This window comes from Oncorhynchus mykiss, chromosome 26 (genome assembly GCF_057628025.1).
Source record: "Oncorhynchus mykiss isolate SJ-2025 chromosome 26, ASM5762802v1, whole genome shotgun sequence".
Classification (NCBI taxonomy): Eukaryota; Metazoa; Chordata; class Actinopteri; order Salmoniformes; family Salmonidae; genus Oncorhynchus; species Oncorhynchus mykiss.
Window position 1 is genome coordinate 32,447,335 of NC_143047.1, and position 25,166 is coordinate 32,472,500.

Here is a 25,166-nt window from a genome sequence, read left to right on the forward strand (position 1 = left end):
CTCACATCCTGTCTCTACTTCCTCCCTTCACCCTCACATCCTGTCTCTTCTTCCTCCCCACACCTTCACATCCTGTCTCTAATTCATCCCCACACCCTCACATCCTGTCTCTGCTTCCTCCCTTCACCCTCATATCCTTTCTCTACTTCCTCCCCACACCCTCACATCTGTCTCTACTTCCTCCCTCCACCCTCACATCCTGTCTCTACTTCCTCCCTTCACCCTCACATTCGGTCTCTACTTCCTCCCCACACCCTCACATCTGGTCTCTACTTCCTCCCCACCAACTCACATCCTGTCTCTACTTCCTCCCTTCACCCTCACATCCTGTCTTATCGTCCTCCCCACACCCTCACATCCTGTCTCTACTTCCTCTCCACACCCTCACATCCTGTCTCTACTTTCTCCCTTCACCCTCACATCCTTTCTCTACTTCCTCCCTTCACCCTCACATCCTGGCTCTACTTTCTCCCTTCACCCTCACATCCTGTCTCTACTTTCTCCCTTCACCCTCACATCCTATCTCTACTTCCTCCCTTCACCCTCACATCCTGTCTCTACTTCCTCCCCACACCCCACACCCTGTCTCTACTTCCTCTCCACACCCTCACATCCTGTCTCTACTTCCTCCCCACACCCTCCACTCCTCCCTTCGCCCCATCATAAACACATAAAGGAGGGAATAAGAGCTGTTGAACTAGAAGATAAGTAGGTTAAGCCAGTAGCCCAGCTGACTAGCCAGGCATCCCTGATCCGGAAGCCTTTAAAGCCCTGGTGTTAAATATGTATAAGTGGTGTGGTGCCAAACCATTTAAGGTGGAACTGTATACATGTCAGAGGTTCCTATCTGTCTCTCTGTGTCTGACAGGCCTGGTAATGAGGGAGGTTCCTTAAGAGGGTAAAATGGACCACTCTGTTCCTTCTGACCTCATAGATGAAGGCTGCATTCCAACACTTTACTGACACACTATGAAGTATGTCTGTTAGTAGGTCAGTATGTTTAGTGCAGGACTCTCCAACCCTGTTCCTGGAGAGCTACAGTCGTAACAGGGTGGAGAGCCCTGGTTTAGTGTACTGTATGTAAGCCCAAAAGAGATACAGAGGGAGAGTTCACTAGGTTAGAGCACATTTTTATTTCTGACGTTTTCCTGACTTGAGATCCACATACAATCCACACCTGAAGTTTCACACAAGTCTCTGACTGACGTCAATGAATCATATACAGTGCCTGAAAGACTGAGTTGTGTATAGGGTTATATCAACTCGCTAACTGTTACACTGAATTATTGTTCCTGTTAGCATTTCTGTTACTCACCACCTCTTACCGATCTCAATCATCTCCCACTACATCCCTGATGGTGACTGCTGAGCTGGGTCAGGTGGGTGAAAGGAGATAACAGTGATGGCATTGATAAGAGAAATGACAGAGATGACTTAGATGACTGAGTTAACTACAGTGTCTTTGTTCCTCTGTGATTATCTACAGAGCTATCAGTCCCTTTGAGGCTGTGGGAGTCAGTCTGATATGCTGTATATTGGAGCCATGGTAATGGACTTATCCACCCCTTTGTCTGTCTAACTATTTGTATTCTGATGCTCCCCATGCAGTAATATCCATGTTCTTACAAATTCTTCTCATCCTCTCTATGACACTCTCTTGTTTAATACCTACCCTGAAATACAATACTGAAGTTGTGGAATATCAAAACATATCTTTCACATGCACTTTCTCTTGTTGGTATGAATATAAATGTTCTTGTGTGTGGAGAGGAGAGGAGGAGGGGAGAGGAGAGGGGGAAGAGGAGAGGAGTAGAGAGGGATGTGGAGTTCCCTCTTTATTGTAGTTTCCCTGGGGGTTGTTTCTGGAGGAAACCGTCAGCTCTACTCTGGAGAGGAAGAATAAAGGCCTGAGTACTTGGGAGGGTTATTATCTGGAGATGGTTAGCCATCTCTCTCCCTCACACCTCCTCTCACTCACCCCTATAACCCCATGGACCAGTCCTCTCTGCATCTGGCTGATGATGGCATTACTGTCAGGGTAAATGATCAGGTTGTCAAGGTTACAGCCAGTTCAGGCTGCCGTAACGGATATAATATTTTTAACTTGGAAGTCAGCGGGGCCTGACAGATCTCTGTCATTCTATTGGTTCTCCAGGGAGGCCTATCAGTGTTATGCAGATGTGATCACAGCCTCACAGTAAACAAACCAAATCACTCCCCAACGTACATCTCTAGTGTGCGTGCGTGCATGCATATTTCGTGTGTGTGTGTGTGTGTGTGTGTGTGTGTGTGTGTGTGTGTGTGTGTGTGTGTGTGTGTGTGTGTGTGTGTGTGTGTGTGTGTGTGTGTGTGTGTGTACATTGCAGATTGATGGGTGCCTTAAATTCTGGTGGCAGTGTCAGCTATATTGCTGGCAGACAGACAAACACACAAACACACACACACACAGTTTAAACAGCATACAAACAACAGTCAGAAATACACGTAAAGCCATGTCAGTAAAACAGTCAGAAAACAGTCAGTAAGACATTCAGTAAAGCAGTAAGACATTCAGTAAAACACTCAGTAAGACATTCAGTAAAACACTCAGTAAGACATTCAGTAAAACACTCAGTAAGACATTCAGTAAAACACTCAGTAAACATTCAGTAAAACACTCAGTAAACATTCAGTAAAACACTCAGTAAACATTCAGTAAAACACTGAGTAAACATTCAGTAAAACACTCAGTAAACATTCAGTAAAACACTCAGTAAACATTCAGTAAAACACTCAGTAAACATTCAGTAAAACACTCAGTAAGATATTCAGTAAAACACTCAATTAACACTCAGTAAGACATTCAGTAAAACACTCAGTAAACATTCAGTAAAACACTCAGTAAACATTCAGTAAAACACTCAGTAAACATTCAGTAAAACACTCAGTAAACATTCAGTAAAACACTCAGTAAACATTCAGTAAAACACTCAGTAAACATTCAGTAAAACACTCAGTAAGACATTCAGTAAAACACTCAGTAAGATATTCAGTAAAACACTCAATAAACATTCAGTAAAACACTCAGTAAACATTCAGTAAAACACTCAGTAAGACATTCAGTAAAACACTCAGTAAATATTCAGTAAAACACTCAGTAAACATTCAGTAAAACACTCAGTAAACATTCAGTAAAACACTCAGTAAACATTCAGTAAAACACTCAGTAAACATTCAGTAAAACACTCAGTAAACATTCAGTAAAACACTCAGTAAGACATTCAGTAAAACACTCAGTAAGACATTCAGTAAAACACTCAGTAAATATTCAGTAAAACACTCAGTAAGACATTCAGTAAAACACTCAGTAAGATATTCAGTAAAACACTCAATAAACATTCAGTAAAACACTCAGTAAACATTCAGTAAAACACTCAGTAAGACATTCAGTAAAACACTCAGTAAACATTCAGTAAAACACTCAGTAAGACATTCAGTAAAACACTCAGTAAGACATTCAGTAAAACACTCAATAAACATTCAGTAAAACACTCAGTAAACATTCAGTAAAACACTCATTAAGACATTCAGTAAAACACTCAGTAAGACATTCAGTAAAACACTCAATAAACATTCAGTAAAACACTCAGTAAACATTCAGTAAAACACTCAGTAAATATTCAGTAAAACACTCAGTAAACATTCAGTAAAACACTCAGTAAGACATTCAGTAAAACACTCAGTAAACATTCAGTAAAACACTCAGTAAACATTCAGTAAAACACTCAGTAAACATTCAGTAATAGACATCATTTAAGAGGCAGGGGGAAAACGCATGCAGTTATCAGTTAAAATCTCAGACTGTTTGTAAAAGTACCAAGGGACACAAAATAGCTTAGTTTCAATGTTTTTTGAAGGATGGTCTAGTCTTTAGCAGTGGAGAATTGAAAAACATTTCACCAAAGATACTGCGTGTCTTGGGGATTGTCAGGTTGATCTAATTGCTGGATCTCAGGTTGCTGTTGGTGATGGGGGGGTCTTAGTAGTGAGCTGAGATAAAGAGCGGTCTTGCCCAGGAAGGATTTGTATATAAATGTGAGCTAGTGGGTTTGACGTCGTACATGAAGGAATGGCCAGTTAATGGATCACAGTGATGGGTTTGGAAAGGTCCACTAGTGACAAAGCGTATGGCAGAGGGGTAAAGCACGTCCAGTTTGTTGAGTGTGTACTTTGGGGCCATCCTTTAGACAACATCACCATATTCCAGGATGGGAGTATTGTCATTTGGACCAGGGTGTATTCAGCAGAGTATGTGAATGAAGAATTGTTCCGGTAGAGAAAGCCTATTCTGGACTTGACTTTTGCTTGAAGATTATTTATGTGTGTGTGGAATGATAGTGCCGTGTCCAGCCAGATACCCATGGATTTGTATGATCTGACAAACTCCAGGGCAGACCCATCTAGTGAGTAGATGTTAAGGGGAGGGTTGATGGGCTTTTTCCGCTTGAATCAAATCAAATCAAATTGTATTTGTCACGTGCGCCGAAAACAACAGGTGTAGGTAGAGAAATGCTTACTTACAGGCTCTAACCAATAGTGCAAAAAGGTATTAGGTGAACAATAGGTAAGTAAAGAAATAAAACAACAGTAAAAAGATAGTGAATAACAGTAGCAAAGCTATAACAGTAGCGAAGCTATAAAAGTAGCGAGGCTATAACAGTAGCGAGGCTATAAAAGTAGCGAGGCTATAACAGTAGCGAGGCTATAACAGTAGCGAGGCTATAACAGTAGCGAGGCTATAAAAGTAGGGAGGCTATAACAGTAGCGAGGCTATAAAAGTAGCGAGGCTATAACAGTAGCGAGGCTACATACAGACACCGGTTAGTCAGGCTGATTGAGGTAGTATGTACATGTAGATATGGTTAAAGTGACTGCATATATGATGAACAGAGAGTAACAGTAGCGTAAAGAGGGGTTGGCGGGTGGTGGGTGGTGGGACACAATGCAGATAGCCCGGTTAGCCAATGTGCGGGAGCACTGGTTGGTCGACCCAATTGAGGTAGTATGTACATATGTACATGAATGTATAGTTAAAGTGACTATGCATATGTGATAAATAGAGAGTAGCAGCAGCGTAAAAGAGGGGTTGAGGGACACACACACACAGCCACACACACAGCCAATTGATTACCTGTTCAGGAGTCTTATGGCTTGGGGGTAAAAACTGTTGAGAAGCCTTTTTGTTCTAGACTTGGCACTCCGGTACCGCTTGCCATGCGATAGTAGAGAGAACAGTCTATGACTGGGGTGGCTTGGTTACATTGAGGGATAGGTTGTTATTCTGGCACCACCCGGCCAGGTATCTGACCTCCTCCCTATAGGCTGGCTCATCGTTATCGGTGGTCGTGCCTAGCACTTCCTACCACTGAACAGCCTTTTGTTTTGTTTGTGTTGAGGAGGAGGGGCAGGTTAAGGAAGGTGTGCTGGATGTGAGTAAAGCTTGATTGGAGGCTTGTTCTTATAGAGTTCAAGGAGGGTCCAGATGCATAGAGAATGGTGTCATCGGCAGAGAGGTGTATGAAGGACTCATTAACGGTTTGTAAAACATAATTTTTATAAATTGAGAAGAGGGTGGGGCCTAGAATGGATCCTTGAGGGACACCCATGGTGACTTGCAGTGGTGTAGATTCTCATTACTTCACTGGCTATGTTTAGTGCATTAAATAATCTGAGATCCAGGCCAGGCATTCCTGTGAGAGGCCTATGTCTTCCAGTCTGTTGAGCAGGATGATGTGGTTGACTGAGTCAAATGCCTTGGCTAGGTCCATGAAAATGGCCACAGAGTAGTGTTTATTGTCTATTGCAGCGAGGATGTCATTGAGTACCTTCATGGAGGTGCTGATGCATCTGTGACCTGATCTAAAGCCAGACTGAACATCAGAGAGGATGTGGTTATGGTTTAGAAAGGGAGTTAGCGTGACACACACACACACAAGAGCAGGGACTCCCTTCCACAACCAAAAATCCTCAGTGAAATATTATATAGTGAATTCACACAGAAAAAAACTGTGGTTTGATTGACACATGGAGCTATTGTTCTAGTGGATGTGTGAGGATGTTTGTCTGAGTCCTGTAAACAGTTTTCTGGGAGAAGAAATACGAGATGAATAAAACCTTTTGTTGTGCTCTTGGCTGAGTAAAATTCCATAATACACATCTCTGAGAGACAGAACAGTTAAGATCAAAACCTCCTCCCTGTGTGCGTGTGTGTGTGTGTGTGTGTGTGTGTGTGTGTGTGTGTGTGTGTGTGTGTGTGTGTGTGTGTGTGTGTGTGTGTGTGTGTGTGTGTGTGTGTGTGTGTGTGTGTGTGTGTACAGATGGGGTGTCTGTAGATATGAGGAGCTGTCAGTGTATCTGTCTGAATGGAACAGGGAGCTGAGCACTGAGGCATGCTGAGATAGCTGTCATCCTGTGTGTGTGTGTGTAGGGGGGGTCCTTATGTAATCTGCATCCCCCTCTCCTTTCTCTTTCTCTCCTCCCTCTCTTCCATGGAGGTCCCTTTTTTTCTAACCCTAACCTATCCAAAAGGGCCTGAGGGAGCTTCCACCACTCATCCTGTTTCCCTAACGTGTATGTCTGAGAGAAAGAGAAAGTGTGAAACAGAGAAATCAACAGGGATTTAGCGACGGTTTCTTGGACACAGATCAAACCTGGAGAATGGAGAATCTCCATCTGAAATTCTTTGTAGCCCAGGATTAGGCTTAATCTGTCCCCGAGAAACCACCCCTTAAAGCACAGTGACAGAGAGAGGGACAGACACTTTAATACTAATAGTTAGAAGTCCTAATATATTTTGAGCTGTTGTGTAGATATCTAATTGCTGGCAGTGTGCTGTGACTGACAGTCCAGCTCCAAGGTCAGTGAAGTCTTAATTACAGTTTTTTTCAATCGCTTTGGTGCAATTTTCACAAGTAAGTGGTACATATTCACAACGCTTAGTACGAAACGCAAAACAGATCATCAAATGGCAGCTGTTTCAAAATTAAGCACATTTTCACTTGACTTTGATTTTACTATTACTTAATCCGACTGATCTTAATTAATAATCACAAACCTATACATTTTAAACTGGTTTTTCTACAACAGATTTTGAGAACTATATAATGAAAATTATTGTTTGTATAGTATAAACATATAAAGTATGATGTAAACTGTAATTTACTGTTATGGCTATTATGATTTTACTTCATAGTAAAGTTCAAAAATCTGGTATTGACAAGATCAGAGATGTACTGCATGTAATGCATCCCCTATGCAGTAAACATGTATTCAGAATGAAGTTGAAAGGAGATTTTTGATAGGGATGTTTCAAACTGCCTTACTAAAATTGTATTGGCCAATACAATACTGTAATACTGTAAATACCAATTATGTAGCAGGCATTTTTATCCAAAGTGACAACAGCGAGTCCATACATTTTTGTATGTGACCCCAGTTGGAACTGGGAAACAAAACCACCACTCTTGTGGTGCTAGGGCCATGCTCTTACTAACTGTGCCACACAGGATCCTCACTACAATACTGTAAAATACATGATTACATAGAAGGTGTATAATCCCAATGAGTGTGCCACCCTCCTTCAGGCCATGGATGAGGTATGCAATGTCACGGCAGATTTCCTCCTCTTCCTCTGAAGAGGAGTAAGGATCGGACCAAGATGCGGCTTGGTAAGTGTTCGTCATTTTAATGGAAAAACTGAACACTACAAAACAACAACGTGACAACCGTGACGCTAATCAAACACTGTGCTAACAAGCAACATAACATAGACAATCACCCACAACCCACAAAGACAAAACAGGCTACGTAAATATGGTTCCCAATCAGAGACAACGACTAACACCTGCCTCTGATTGAGAACCATATCAGGCTCAAACACAGAAACAGACAAACTAGACATACAACATGGAATGCCCACTCAGATCACACCCTGACCAAACAAAACATAGAAACATACAAAGCAAACTATGGTCAGGGCAGGTGCATGAACAATGAAGACATTTACTGCAATGTCTGTGAGAACCTATGGCCAAATGTTCAAGACAGGCTTGAAGCAAACTAGTGCCTGATAAACAGTTGCTTTCATTCATTTCATTTGATTACTGCACACCTATGGCAGAATTATATCTGAACAATACATTTATTTTTTGCATCAATGATTGTGAAAGATGTATTCAATGATCACTCATTTGATCACACATGGGATAGAAATTCTATTTTGTTGCCTAATGTGAAAACAGTGTAATGTACTTTTCATTTACAGTACTGAAGCATGTTACATTCAAAGTGCTGTTTTGAAAAATGTACCTTGTATTTGTTGCTATTGGATTAACTGGTTGTTCAAACAACTAAATTGAGAAGATATAATTATGTTGTGTTTTGGTGATTAAATCAATGTTCTCATGGTATTTCACAGTAAAATTACCTTTTGGATCAATGGTGTGGTGAAAGATGTCTCCAAACAAAATGAATGCACAATGAAGGCTAACTAACACTGCTGCTGCAGGATAACTAACACTGCTGCTGCAGGATAACTAACACTGCTGCTGCAGGATAACTAACACTGCTGCTGCAGACTAACTAATACTGCTGCTGCAGACTAACTAACACTGCTGCTGCAGGCTAACTAACACTGCTGCTGCAGGATAACTAACACTGCTGCTGCAGACTAACTAATACTGCTGCTGCAGACTAACTAATACTGCTGCTGCAGACTAACTAATACTGCTGCTGCAGACTAACTAATACTGCTGCTGCAGACTAACTAATACTGCTGCTGCAGACTAACTAACACTGCTGCTGCAGGCTAACTAATACTGCTGCTGCAGGATAACTAACACTGCTGCTGCAGACTAACTAATACTGCTGCTGCAGACTAACTAACACTGCTGCTGCAGGCTAACTAACACTGCTGCTGCAGGATAACTAACACTGCTGCTGCAGACTAACTAATACTGCTGCTGCTGACTAACTAACACTGCTGCTGCTGCAGGCTAACTAATACTGCTGCTGCAGACTAACTAATACTGCTGCTGCTGCTGACTAACTAATACTGCTGCTGCAGACTAACTAATACTGCTGCTGCTGCTGACTAACTAATACTGCTGCTGCAGACTAACTAACACTGCTGCTGCAGACTAACTAATACTGCTGCTGCTGCAGACTAACTAATACTGCTGCTGCTGCAGACTAACTAATACTGCTGCTGCTGCAGACTAACTAATACTGCTGCTGCTGCAGACTAACTAATACTACTGCTGCTGCTGACTAACTAATACTGCTGCTGCAGACTAACTAACACTGCTGCTGCTGGCTAACTAATACTGCTGCTGCAGACTAACTAATACTGCTGCTGCAGACTAACTAACACTGCTACTGCTGCAGACTAACTAACACTGCTGCTGCAGGCTAACTAACACTGCTGCTGCTGAATAACTAATACTGCTGCTGCAGACTAACTAATACTGCTGCTGCAGACTAACTAATACTGCTGCTGCTGCAGACTAACTAATACTGCTGCTGCAGACTAACTAACACTGCTGCTGCTGCAGACTAACTAATACTGCTGCTGCAGACTAACTAATACTGCTACTGCTGCAGACTAACTAACACTGCTGCTGCAGGCTAACTAATACTGCTGCTGCAGACTAACTAATACTGCTGCTGCTGCAGACTAACTAATACTGCTGCTGCAGACTAACTAACACTGCTGCTGCAGACTAACTAACACTGCTGCTGCAGACTAACTAACACTGCTGCTGCAGACTAACTAACACTGCTGCTGCAGACTAACTAATACTGCTGCTGCAGACTAACTAATACTGCTACTGCTGCAGACTAACTAACACTGCTGCTGCAGACTAACTAACACTGCTACTGCTGCAGGCTAACTAACACTGCTGCTGCAGGATAACTAACACTGCTGCTGCAGACTAACTAATACTGCTGCTGCTGACTAACTAACACTGCTGCTGCTGCAGGCTAACTAATACTGCTGCTGCAGACTAACTAATACTGCTGCTGCTGCTGACTAACTAATACTGCTGCTGCAGACTAACTAATACTGCTGCTGCTGCTGACTAACTAATACTGCTGCTGCAGACTAACTAACACTGCTGCTGCAGACTAACTAATACTACTGCTGCTGCAGACTAACTAATACTGCTGCTGCTGCAGACTAACTAATACTGCTGCTGCTGCAGACTAACTAATACTGCTGCTGCTGCAGACTAACTAATACTACTGCTGCTGCTGACTAACTAATACTGCTGCTGCAGACTAACTAACACTGCTGCTGCTGGCTAACTAATACTGCTGCTGCAGACTAACTAATACTGCTGCTGCAGACTAACTAACACTGCTACTGCTGCAGACTAACTAACACTGCTGCTGCAGGCTAACTAACACTGCTGCTGCTGAATAACTAATACTGCTGCTGCAGACTAACTAATACTGCTGCTGCAGACTAACTAATACTGCTGCTGCTGCAGACTAACTAATACTGCTGCTGCAGACTAACTAACACTGCTGCTGCTGCAGACTAACTAATACTGCTGCTGCAGACTAACTAATACTGCTACTGCTGCAGACTAACTAACACTGCTGCTGCAGACTAACTAATACTGCTGCTGCAGACTAACTAATACTGCTGCTGCTGCAGACTAACTAATACTGCTGCTGCAGACTAACTAACACTGCTGCTGCAGACTAACTAACACTGCTGCTGCAGACTAACTAACACTGCTGCTGCAGACTAACTAACACTGCTGCTGCAGACTAACTAATACTGCTACTGCTGCAGACTAACTAACACTGCTGCTGCAGGATAACTAACACTGCTGCTGCAGGATAACTAACACTGCTGCTGCAGACTAACTAATACTGCTGCTGCTGCAGGCTAACTAACACTGCTGCTGCAGGATAACTAACACTGCTGCTGCAGGATAACTAACACTGCTGCTGCAGACTAACTAATACTGCTGCTGCTGCTGACTAACTAACACTGCTGCTGCAGACTAACTAATACTGCTACTGCTGCAGACTAACTAACACTGCTGCTGCAGACTAACTAATACTGCTACTGCTGCAGACTAACTAACACTGCTGCTGCAGACTAACTAATACTGCTGCTGCTGCTGACTAACTAACACTGCTGCTGCAGACTAACTAACACTGCTGCTGCAGACTAACTAACACTGCTGCTGCAGACTAACTAACACTGCTGCTGCTGCAGACTAACTAACACTGCTGCTGCAGACTAACTAACACTGCTGCTGCAGACTAACTAATACTGCTGCTGCAGGCTAACTAATACTGCTGCTGCAGACTAACTAACACTGCTACTGCTGCAGACTAACTAACACTGCTGCTGCAGACTAACTAACACTGCTGCTGCAGACTAACTAACACTGCTGCTGCAGGCTAACTAACACTGCTGCTGCTGCAGACTAACTAACACTGCTGCTGCAGACTAACTAACACTGCTGCTGCAGACTAACTAATACTGCTGCTGCTGACTAACTAACACTGCTGCTGCTGCAGACTAACTAACACTGCTGCTGCTGCTGACTAACTAACACTGCTGCTGCAGGCTAACTAACACTGCTGCTGCTGACTAACTAACACTGCTACTGCTGCAGACTAACTAACACTGCTGCTGCAGGATAACTAACACTGCTGCTGCAGACTAACTAACACTGCTGCTGCAGACTAACTAACACTGCTGCTGCAGGATAACTAACACTGCTGCTGCAGACTAACTAACACTGCTGCTGCAGACTAACTAACACTGCTGCTTTCAGACTAACTAACACTGCTGCTGCTGCAGACTAACTAATACTGCTACTGCTGCAGACTAACTAACACTGCTGCTGCAGACTAACTAACACTGCTGCTGCAGACTAACTAACACTGCTGCTGCAGACTAACTAACACTGCTGCTGCAGACTAACTAACACTGCTGCTGCAGACTAACTAACACTGCTGCTGCTGCAGACTAACTAACACTGCTGCTGCAGGATAACTAACACTGCTGCTGCAGACTAACTAACACTGCTGCTGCAGGATAACTAACACTGCTGCTGCAGACTAACTAACACTGCTGCTGCTGCAGACTAACTAATACTGCTACTGCTGCAGACTAACTAACACTTCTGCTGCAGACTAACTAACACTGCTGCTGCAGACTAACTAACACTGCTGCTGCAGACTAACTAACACTGCTGCTGCAGGATAACTAACACTGCTGCTGCAGACTAACTAACACTGCTGCTGCAGACTAACTAACACTGCTGCTGCAGACTAACTAACACTGCTGCTGCAGACTAACTAACACTGCTGCTGCAGACTAACTAACACTGCTGCTGCTGACTAACAAACACTGCTGCTGCAGACTAACTAACACTGCTGCTGACTAACTAACACTGCTGCTGCAGACTAACTAACACTGCTGCTGCAGGCTAACTAATACTGCTACTGCTGCAGACTAACTAACACTGCTGCTGCAGACTAACTAATACTGCTGCTGCTGCTGACTAACTAACACTGCTGCTGCAGACTAACTAACACTGCTGCTGCAGACTAACTAACACTGCTGCTGCAGACTAACTAACACTGCTGCTGCTGCAGACTAACTAACACTGCTGCTGCTGCAGACTAACTAACACTGCTGCTGCAGACTAACTAATACTGCTGCTGCAGGCTAACTAATACTGCTGCTGCAGACTAACTAACACTGCTACTGCTGCAGACTAACTAACACTGCTGCTGCAGACTAACTAACACTGCTGCTGCAGACTAACTAACACTGCTGCTGCAGGCTAACTAACACTGCTGCTGCTGCAGACTAACTAACACTGCTGCTGCAGACTAACTAACACTGCTGCTGCAGACTAACTAATACTGCTGCTGCTGACTAACTAACACTGCTGCTGCTGCAGACTAACTAACACTGCTGCTGCTGCTGACTAACTAACACTGCTGCTGCAGGCTAACTAACACTGCTGCTGCAGACTAACTAACACTGCTACTGCTGCAGACTAACTAACACTGCTGCTGCAGGATAACTAACACTGCTGCTGCAGACTAACTAACACTGCTGCTGCAGACTAACTAACACTGCTGCTGCAGGATAACTAACACTGCTGCTGCAGACTAACTAACACTGCTGCTGCAGACTAACTAACACTGCTGCTGCAGACTAAATAACACTGCTGCTGCTGCAGACTAACTAATACTGCTACTGCTGCAGACTAACTAACACTGCTGCTGCAGACTAACTAACACTGCTGCTGCAGACTAACTAACACTGCTGCTGCAGACTAACTAACACTGCTGCTGCAGGATAACTAACACTGCTGCTGCAGACTAACTAACACTGCTGCTGCAGGATAACTAACACTGCTGCTGCAGACTAACTAACACTGCTGCTTCTGCAGACTAACTAATACTGCTACTGCTGCAGACTAACTAACACTGCTGCTGCAGACTAACTAACACTGCTGCTGCAGACTAACTAACACTGCTGCTGCAGACTAACTAACACTGCTGCTGCAGGATAACTAACACTGCTGCTGCAGACTAACTAACACTGCTGCTGCAGACTAACTAACACTGCTGCTGCAGACTAACTAACACTGCTGCTGCAGACTAACTAACACTGCTGCTGCAGACTAACTAACACTGCTGCTGCTGACTAACAAACACTGCTGCTGCAGACTAACTAACACTGCTGCTGACTAACTAACACTGCTGCTGCAGACTAACTAACACTGCTGCTGCAGGCTAACTAACACTGCTGCTGCAGACTAACTAACACTGCTGCTGCAGACTAACTAACACTGCTGCTGCAGGCTAACTAACACTGCTGCTGCAGGCTAACTAACACTGCTGCTGCAGACTAACTAACACTGCTGCTGCAGACTAACTAACACTGCTGCTGCAGGCTAACTAACACTGCTGCTGCAGACTAACTAATACTGCTGCTGCAGACTAACACTGCTCCTGCTGCAGACTAACTAACACTGCTACTGCTGCAGACTAACTAACACTGCTGCTGCAGGCTAACTAACACTGCTGCTGCTGACTAACTAACACTGCTGCTGCAGGATAACTAACACTGCTGCTGCAGACTAACTAACACTGCTACTGCTGCAGACTAACTAATACTGCTGCTGCAGACTAACTAACACTGCTGCTGCAGACTAACTAATACTGCTGCTGCAGACTAACTAACACTGCTGCTGAAGACTAACTAATACTGCTGCTGCAGACTAACTAACACTGCTGCTGCAGACTAACTAACACTGCTGCTGCAGACTAACTAACACTGCTGCTGCAGACTAACTAATACTGCTGCTGCAGACTAACTAACACTGCTGCTGCAGACTAACTAACACTGCTGCTGCAGGCTAACTAACACTGCTGCTGCTGACTAACTAACACTGCTACTGCTGCAGACTAACTAACACTGCTGCTGCTGCAGACTAACTAACACTGCTGCTGCAGACTAACTAACACTGCTACTGCTGAAGACTAACTAACACTGCTGCTGCAGACTAACTAACACTGCTGCTGCTGACTAACTAACACTGCTGCTGCTGACTAACTAACACTGCTGCTGCTGACTAACTAACACTGCTGCTGCTGACTAACTAACACTGCTGCTGCTGACTAACTAACACTGCTGCTGCTGACTAACTAACACTGCTGCTGCTGACTAACTAACACTGCTGCTGCTGCTGACTAACTAACACTGCTGCTGCTGACTAACTAACACTGCTGCTGCTGCTGACTAACTAACACTGCTGCTGCTGACTAACTAACACTGCTGCTGCTGCAGACTAACTAACACTGCTACTGCTGCAGACTAACTAACACTGCTACTGCTGCAGACTAACTAACACTGCTTCTGCTGCAGACTAACTAACACTGCTACTGCTGCAGACTAACTAACACTGCTACTGCTGCAGACTAACTAACACTGCTACTGCTGCAGACTAACTAACACTGCTACTGCTGCAGACTAACTAACACTGCTACTGCTGCAGACTAACTAACACTGCTACTGCTGCAGACTAACTAACACTGCTGCTGCTGCAGACTAACTAACACTGCTACTGCTGCAGACTAATTAACACTGCTGCTGCAGACTAACACTGCTGCTGCAGGCTAACTAACACTGCTGCTGCTGCAGACTAACTAACACTGCTGCTGCAGGCTAACTAACACTGCTGCTGCAGGCTAACTAACACTGCTACTGCTGCAGACTAACTAACACTGCTGCTGCAGGCTAACTAACACTGCTGCTGCAGGCTAACTAACACTGCTGCTGCAGACTAACTAACACTGCTGCTGCAGACTAACTAATACTGCTGCTGCAGACTAACTAACACTGCTGCTGCAGGCTAACTAACACTGCTGCTGCAGACTAACTAACACTGCTGCTGCAGACTAACTAACACTGCTGCTGCAGACTAACTAATACTGCTACTGCTGCAGACTAACTAACACTGCTACTGCTGCAGACTAACTAACACTGCTGCTGCAGGATAACTAACACTGCTGCTGCAGGCTAACTAACACTGCTGCTGCTGCTGACTAACTAACACTGCTGCTGCAGGCTAACTAACGCTGCTGCTGCAGACTAACTAACACTGCTGCTGCAGGCTAACTAACACTGCTGCTGCAGACTAACTAACTCTGCTACTGCTGCAGACTAACTAACACTGCTACTGCTGCAGACTAACTAACACTGCTGCTGCTGCAGACTAACTAACACTGCTACTGCTGCAGACTAACTAACACTGCTGCTGCAGACTAACTAACACTGCTGCTGCTGCAGACTAACTAACACTGCTACTGCTGCAGACTAACTAACACTGCTGCTGCAGGATAACTAACACTGCTGCTGCAGACTAACTAATACTGCTGCTGCTGCTGACTAACTAACACTGCTGCTGCAGGCTAACTAACACTGCTGCTGCAGACTAACTAACACTGCTGCTGCAGGATAACTAACACTGCTGCTGCAGACTAACTAATACTGCTGCTGCTGCTGACTAACTAACACTGCTGCTGCAGGCTAACTAACACTGCTGCTGCAGACTAACTAACACTGCTGCTGCTGCAGGGTAACTAACACTGCTGCTGCAGACTAACTAACACTGCTGCTGCAGACTAACTAACACTGCTGCTGCTGACTAACTAACACTGCTGCTGCTGCAGACTAACTAACACTGCTACTGCTGCTGACTAACTAACACTGCTACTGCTGCAGACTAACTAACACTGCTGCTGCTGCAGACTAACTAACACTGCTACTGCTGCAGACTAACTAACACTGCTGCTGCTGCAGACTAACTAACACTGCTGCTGCAGACTAACTAATACTGCTGCTGCTGCAGGCTAACTAACACTGCTGCTGCAGACTAACTAACACTGCTGCTGCAGGCTAACTAACACTGCTGCTGCAGACTAACTAACACTGCTGCTGCAGGCTAACTAATACTGCTGCTGCAGGCTAACTAACACTGCTGCTGCAGACTAACTAACACTGCTGCTGCAGACTAACTAACACTGCTGCTGCAGGCTAACTAACACTGCTGCTGCAGACTAACTAACACTGCTCCTGCTGCAGACTAACTAACACTGCTGCTGCAGGCTAACTAACACTGCTGCTGCAGACTAACTAACACTGCTGCTGCAGACTAACTAACACTGCTGCTGCAGGCTAACTAATACTGCTGCTGCAGACTAACTAACACTGCTACTGCTGCAGACTAACTAACACTGCTGCTGCAGGCTAACTAACACTGCTGCTGCAGACTAACTAACACTGCTGCTGCTGCAGACTAACTAACACTGCTGCTGCTGCAGACTAACTAACACTGCTGCTGCTGCTGACTAACTAACACTGCTGCTGCAGACTAACTAACACTGCTGCTGCAGGCTAACTAACACTGCTGCTGCTGCAGACTAACTAACACTGCTGCTGCAGGCTAACTAACACTGCTACTGCTGCAGACTAACTAACACTGCTGCTGCAGGCTAACTAACACTGCTGCTGCAGGCTAACTAACACTGCTGCTGCAGACTAACTAACACTGCTGCTGCAGACTAACTAATACTGCTGCTGCAGACTAACTAACACTGCTGCTGCAGGCTAACTAACACTGCTGCTGCAGACTAACTAACACTGCTGCTGCAGACTAACTAACACTGCTGCTGCAGACTAACTAATACTGCTACTGCTGCAGACTAACTAACACTGCTACTGCTGCAGACTAACTAACACTGCTACTGCTGCTGCAGACTAACTAACACTGCTGCTGCAGGATAACTAACACTGCTGCTGCAGGCTAACTAACACTGCTGCTGCTGCTGACTAACTAACACTGCTGCTGCAGGCTAACTAACGCTGCTGCTGCAGACTAACTAACACTGCTGCTGCAGGCTAACTAACACTGCTGCTGCAGACTAACTAACTCTGCTACTGCTGCAGACTAACTAACACTGCTACTGCTGCAGACTAACTAACACTGCTGCTGCTGCAGACTAACTAACACTGCTACTGCTGCAGACTAACTAACACTGCTGCTGCAGACTAACTAACACTGCTGCTGCTGCAGACTAACTAACACTGCTACTGCTGCAGACTAACTAACACTGCTGCTGCAGGATAACTAACACTGCTGCTGCAGACTAACTAATACTGCTGCTGCTGCTGACTAACTAACACTGCTGCTGCAGGCTAACTAACACTGCTGCTGCAGACTAACTAACACTGCTGCTGCAGGATAACTAACACTGCTGCTGCAGACTAACTAATACTGCTGCTGCTGCTGACTAACTAACACTGCTGCTGCAGGCTAACTAACACTGCTGCTGCAGACTAACTAACACTGCTGCTGCTGCAGGGTAACTAACACTGCTGCTGCAGACTAACTAACACTGCTGCTGCAGACTAACTAACACTGCTGCTGCTGACTAACTAACACTGCTGCTGCTGCAGACTAACTAACACTGCTACTGCTGCTGACTAACTAACACTGCTACTGCTGCAGACTAACTAACACTGCTGCTGCTGCAGACTAACTAACACTGCTACTGCTGCAGACTAACTAACACTGCTGCTGCTGCAGACTAACTAACACTGCTGCTGCAGACTAACTAATACTGCTGCTGCTGCAGGCTAACTAACACTGCTGCTGCAGACTAACTAACACTGCTGCTGCAGGCTAACTAACACTGCTGCTGCAGACTAACTAACACTGCTGCTGCAGGCTAACTAATACTGCTGCTGCAGGCTAACTAACACTGCTGCTGCAGACTAACTAACACTGCTGCTGCAGACTAACTAACACTGCTGCTGCAGGCTAACTAACACTGCTGCTGCAGACTAACTAACACTGCTCCTGCTGCAGACTAACTAACACTGCTGCTGCAGGCTAACTAACACTGCTGCTGCAGACTAACTAACACTGCTGCTGCAGACTAACTAACACTGCTGCTGCAGGCTAACTAATACTGCTGCTGCAGACTAACTAACACTGCTACTGCTGCAGACTAACTAACACTGCTGCTGCAGGCTAACTAACACTGCTGCTGCAGACTAACTAACACTGCTGCTGCTGCAGACTAACTAACACTGCTGCTGCTGCAGACTAACTAACACTGCTGCTGCTGCTGACTAACTAACACTGCTGCTGCAGACTAACTAACACTGCTGCTGCAGGCTAACTAACACTGCTGCTGCTGCAGACTAACTAACACTGCTGCTGCAGGCTAACTAACACTGCTACTGCTGCAGACTAACTAACACTGCTTCTGCTGCTGACAAAAGGTTGCTGCTGTTTCTTTCAATCATTAATCCTCATTATTTCTCTCATAATTACAGATGTTTTATTTGCTTTGGTAATATTTTCACAAGTATGTGGTACATTTTCACAAATCTTAGTACAAAACTCCAAACCGGTCACACTTGAAACACAGCCAGTCTTTCATTCCAAACCTGTCATTGTGCATTCATTTGGATTGTAAACATCTCTCACCACACAGCCATTGATTCAAAATGTACAGTACGTTTATTGTGAAATGTAATGAGAATATTGGTTTAATCCTCAAAACACAACATTAACAATGTATTCATTTTAACTACCAGTTAATCCATAAAAAAAAAATGCGAGATACGTGTTTCAAATGGCCCTGAGAAGTGCTGTAAGTGATGTGCTACTGTAACAGTATATATTTACACCGTCCCCTCGCCCATACCCGGGCGCACACATCAATAACAGTCACCCACAAATCGTCGTTACCCATCGCTCCACAAAAGCCGCGGCCCTTGCAGAGCAAGGGGAACTACTACTTCAAGGTCTCAGAGCAAGTGACGTCACCGATTGAAACGCGATTTAGCGCACACTGCTAACTAAGCTAGCCGTTACACTCACCCCCCTTTTGACCTTTCTCCTTTTTCCGCAGCAACCAGTGATCCGGGTCAACAGCATCAATGTAACAGTATAAATTTAGACCGTCCCCTCGCCCATACCCGGGCGCGAACCAGGGACCTTCTGCACACATCAACAGTCACCCTCGAAGCATCGTTACCCATCGCTCCACAAAAGCCGCGGGAACTACTACTTCAAGGTCTCAGAGCAAGTGACGTCACCGATTGAAACGCTATTTAGCGCACACTAAACTAGCCGTTTCACATCCGTTACACTACTGTACTGTAAATTACAGTAGATTACACCGTTTTCACGTTAGGCAATACACTTACATTATGCATCAAAATGTACAGAAAATCTATAATTTCCATAATATTTATCCAATGTGTAATTAAAGGTGTGATCAATGAAGATATTGTCTACAACAGTGGTTTCCTAACTCTTTATATTCCCAAGCACCAGGGTCAGCGCACTCTAAAATGTTGTTTTCTGCTTTCATTGTAAGCTTGCCATTCACACACTACAATACATTTAATAAACATAAGAATTAGTGTTCTTATAGGGCACAAATAATATCAGAGCACAAATAATAATACAATAATAATTACTAATTTTACTCTTTAGTTAGCCATCTAACATATTAAACCTTATTTGTTCATCCACAATTGTGAATAACTCACCACAGGTTAATGAGAAGGGTGTGCTTGAAAGGATGCACATAACTCTGCAATATTGGTTTGTATTGGAGAGAGTCTCAGTCTTTTTCCACACACAGTCTGTGCCTGTAATTAGTTTTCATGTTAGTGAGGGCCGAGAATCCACTCTCACATGGGTACGTGGTTGCAAAGGGCATACGTCTTAACAGCGCGGTTTGCCAAGGCAGGATACTCGGAGCGCAGCCCACTCCACACTGCCCTTTCCCACCTGGACAAATGGAACACCAATGTGAGAATGCTATTCATTGACTACAGCTTAGTGTTCAACACCATAGTGTTGACCCTGGGACTAAACACCTCCCTCTGGAACTGGATCCTGGACTTCGCGACGGGCCGCCCCCAGATGGTAAGGGTAGGTAACGACACATCCGCCACGCTGTTCCTAAAAACGGGGGCCCCCTAGGGGTGCGTGCTCATTCCCCTCCTGTGCTCCCTGTTCACTCATGACTGCATGGCCAGGCGCGACTCCAACACCATCATTAAGTTTGCCAATGACACAACAGTGGTAGGCCTGATCACCGACAACGGCTGGCCATGCCTTCCTCCTGGCTACTCCATCCTCGGCCAACAGCCCCCCCCCCCCGCAGCTACTCGTCCAAGCCTCCCCAGCTTCTCCTTTACCCAAATCCAGATAGCAGATGTTCAGAAAGAGCTGCAAAACCTGGACCCGTACAAATCAGCTGGTCTTGACAATCTGGACCCTCTATTTCTGAAACTATCCGCCGCCATTGTCGCAACCCCTATTACCAGCCTGTTCAACCTCTCTTTCATATCGTCTGAGATCCCCAAGGATTGGAAAGCTGCCGCAGTCATCCCCCTCTTCAAAGGGGGAGACACCCTGGACCCAAACTGTTACAGACCTATATCCATCCTGCCCTGCCTATCTAAGGTCTTCGAAAGCCTAGTCAACAAACAGATCACTGACTATCTCGAATCCCACCGTACCTTCTACGCTGTGCGATCTGGTTTCTGAGCCGGTCACGGGTGCACCTCAGCCACGCTCAAGGTACTAAACGATATCATAACCGCCATCGATAAAAGACAGTACTGTGCAGCCGTCTTCATTGACCTGGCCAAGGCTTTCGACTCTGTCAATCACCATATTCTTATTGGCAGACTCAGTAGCCTTGGTTTTTCTAATGACTGCCTTGCCTGGTTCACCAACTACTTTGCAGACAGAGTTCAGAGAATCGGAGGGCATGTTGTCCGGCCCTCTGGCAGTCTCTATGGGGGTGCCACAGGGTTCAATTCTCGGGCCGACTCTTTTCTCTGTATATATCAATGATGTTGCTCTTGCTGCGGGCGATTCCCTGATCCACCTCTACGCAGACGACACCATTCTGTATACTTCTGGCCCTCCTTGGACACTGTGCTATCTAACCTCCAAACGAGCTTCAATGCCATGCAACACTCCTTCTGTGGCCTCCAACTGCTCTTAAACGCTAGTAAAACCAAATGCATGCTTTTCAACCGTTCGCTGCCTGCACCCGCAGGCCCAACTAGCATCACCACCCTGGATGGTTCCGACTTAGAATATGTGGACATCTATAAGTACCTAGGTGTCTGGCTAGACTGTAAACTCTCCTTCCAGACTCATATCAAACATCTCCAATCTAAAATCAAATCTAGAGTCGGCTTTCTATTCCGCTACAAAGCCTCCTTCACTCACGCCGCCAAACTTACCCTAGTACAACTGACTATCCTACCGATCCTCGACTTCGGCGATGTCATCTACAAAATAGCTTCCAATACTCTACTCAGCAAACTGGATGCAGTTTATCACAGTGCCATCCGTTTTGTTACTAAAGCACCTTATACCACCCACCACTGAGACCTGTACGCTCTAGTCGGCTGGTCCTCGCTACATATTCATCGCCAGACCCACTGGCTCCAGGTCATCTACAAGTCCATGCTAAGTAAACCTCCGCCTTATCTCAGTTCACTGGTCACGATGGCAACACCCACCCGTAGCACGCGCTCCAGCAGGTGTGTCTCAATGATCATCCCTAAAGCCAACACCTCATTTGGCCGCCTTTCCTTCCAGTTCTCTGCTGCCTGTGACTGGAACGAATTGCAAAAATCGCTGAAGTTGGAGACTTTTATCTCCCTCACCAACTTTAAACATCTGCTATCTGAACAGCTAACCGATCGCTGCAGCTGTACATAGTCCATCGGTAAATAGCCCACCCAATTTACCTACCTCATCCCCATACTGTTTTTATTTATTTACTTTTCTGCTCTTTTGCACACCAGTATGACCTGTACATGACCATCTGATCACTTATCACTCCAGTGTTAATCTGCTAAATTGTAATTATTCGCCTACCTCCTCATGCCTTTTGCACACAATGTATATAGACTCTTTATTTTTATTTTTTTCTACTGTGTTATTGACTTGTTTATTGTTCACTCCGTGTGTAACTCTGTGTTGTTGTCTGTTCACACTGCTATGCAGTTGTAAATGAGAACTTGTTCTCAACTAGCCTACCTGGTTAAATAAAGGTGAAATAAAAATAAATACAAAATAAAAAAAACAACAAGCCTATAGGGAGGAGGTTTCCCTAGGCAGCAAGAGCCTCTCGGTAGATGCTGCAGTGTACCCACTGGGAGCAACTGCATTGCAAGCCGGTTACCATTCCACTATCTCTCCCTGTCATGGCTTTTGCACCATCAGTACAGATACCAACACATCTTGACCACCAGAGTCCATTTGATGTCACAAAGTTGTCCAGTACTTTAAAAATATCCTCTCCTGTTGTCTTGGTTTCCAGTGGTTTGCAGAAGAGGATGTCTTCCTTAATTGAACCCCCATAAACATAATGGACATATACCAGGAGCTGTGCCAGGCCCGCCACGTCTGTAATGTACAGCTGTAACGCATATAATTCATTGGCTTGTATGCGAAGCAGTAATTTTAAACATCTCCTGCCATGTCACTGATGGATCGTGAAACCGTGTTGTTTGATGAAGGCATTGTCTGTATAGTTTTTTTGGCCTTTTTCCCCAGTATTGTCCCAGCCATATCTGCAGCAGCATGAAGAATGAAGTTATCCACAATAGTATGGGACTTGCCTGTCCGAGCCACTCTGTAGCTCACCATATAAGATGCTTCTAGCCCCTTCTTATTAATGATATCTGTTGCTTTTATACATTTCTTACTACTCGAAAGTCATCTTAATTCTCGCCCAAAGAACACCTGTGGCTTATTTTTCAAAATGTCATGTTTTGTTTCTAAATGTCTGCACAAGAGTGAAGGTTTCATTGAGTTGTGAGATAGTACTTTTTCAGTACAGGTGCATTAAAGCTGGGACAGAGAGATTAAAAAACAGCTTCTATCTCAAGGCCATCAGATTGTTAAACAGCCACCACTAGCACAGAGAAACTGGGCTGTAGAAAAGAGATGCTGCCTAGAGTACCTACAGACTTGATATCATTGGCCACTTTAATAAATGGAACACTAGTCACTTTAATAATGCCACTATAAGAATGTTAACATATCTCGCATTACTTTAAGAATGTTTACATATCTCGCATTACTCATCTCTATATACTGTATACTGTATCCTTCACTATCTATTCTTCACTATCTATTCTTTACTATCTATTGCATTTTAGCCACTCTGTCACTGCTCATCCATATATTTTATACTTATATATTCTCATCCCATTCCTTTACCAGATTGTGTGTATTAGGTTTTGTTGTGGAATTGTTAGATATTACCTGTTAGGTACTGCTGCACTGTCGGATCTAGAAGCAGAAGCATTTCACTACACTCGCAATAACATCTGCTAATAATGTGTATGCGACCAATCAAATTTGATTTGATTTGATTTAATAGCTGCGCACATGGAGATGTTACCCCCATGTTGTCCAGGCACTTGGACAGTCGCCCATTGGCCAATGATGTTCCTCCCACGGTGCCAAGTTTTGGCCAGGTTGAAGCCCGCTTCATCAATAAAGATATACTTGGTTCACAGCAGCATCAAGCACCATCACCCTCTAAAAATATATTTTGGTTAGTTATTTTTACAGTATAGTTCCAATATGATATTGTGAAGTAGTATGTGCACCAAATAGTAACAGTAATAAAGTATATAGTACTGTACCTGAACATACTCGGTCAGCAGTTGTTTCACCCGGTCATCGTTCTCCTCAATGGCCAGCTTTAGTTCGGACAGCCGTATGTCATTCCTGGCTCTCACCATGTCCACCACTGCCCACTCCTGCTGGTCGTCAGCACACGGCTACGGCCACCACCATGGGGTCTTCTGTCAATAGGATAGAACATAGTGTACTGCCAATATATCATACTGTAAGAATACTGAAATATGTTTTGTGAATTTACATGCATTACAATATGTCATTTACTGTAAATGTAATGATAGTGCATATCCTGCAGACTTACCGCTTTTCTTGGCAAAATGTTCCCATGATCAGTTGATCTTTTCAGATTGGGGTGAACTAGTCTGGCAGCCTCTGACCACATGGTCAACGACACCACAGTTCCCTGCCGTCTACCTCTCTCTCTGATGTCCACCTCTTTGATGGGGCCCATGCCCACCTCTTTGTCGGGGCCCATGTCCACTTTTTTGACCGGGCCCATGCCCACCTCTTTGATGGGGCCCATGCCCACCTCTTTGACCTATTTGATGGGGCCCATGTCCACTTCTTTGACCTCTTTGATGGGGCCCATGCCCACCTCTTTGACTGTCCGGGGGTGTCCTCGGATGGGGCCACAGTGTCTCCTGACCCCTCCTGTCTCAGCCTCCAGTATTTATGCTGCAGTAGTTTATGTGTCGGGGGAGCTAGGGTCAGTTTGTTATATCTGGAGTACTTCTCCTGTCCTATTCGGTGTCCTGTGTGAATCTAAGTGTGATTTCTCTAATTCTCTCCTTCTCTCTTTCTTTCTCTCTCTCAGAGGACCTGAGCCCTAGGACCATGCCCCAGGACTACCTGACATGATGACTC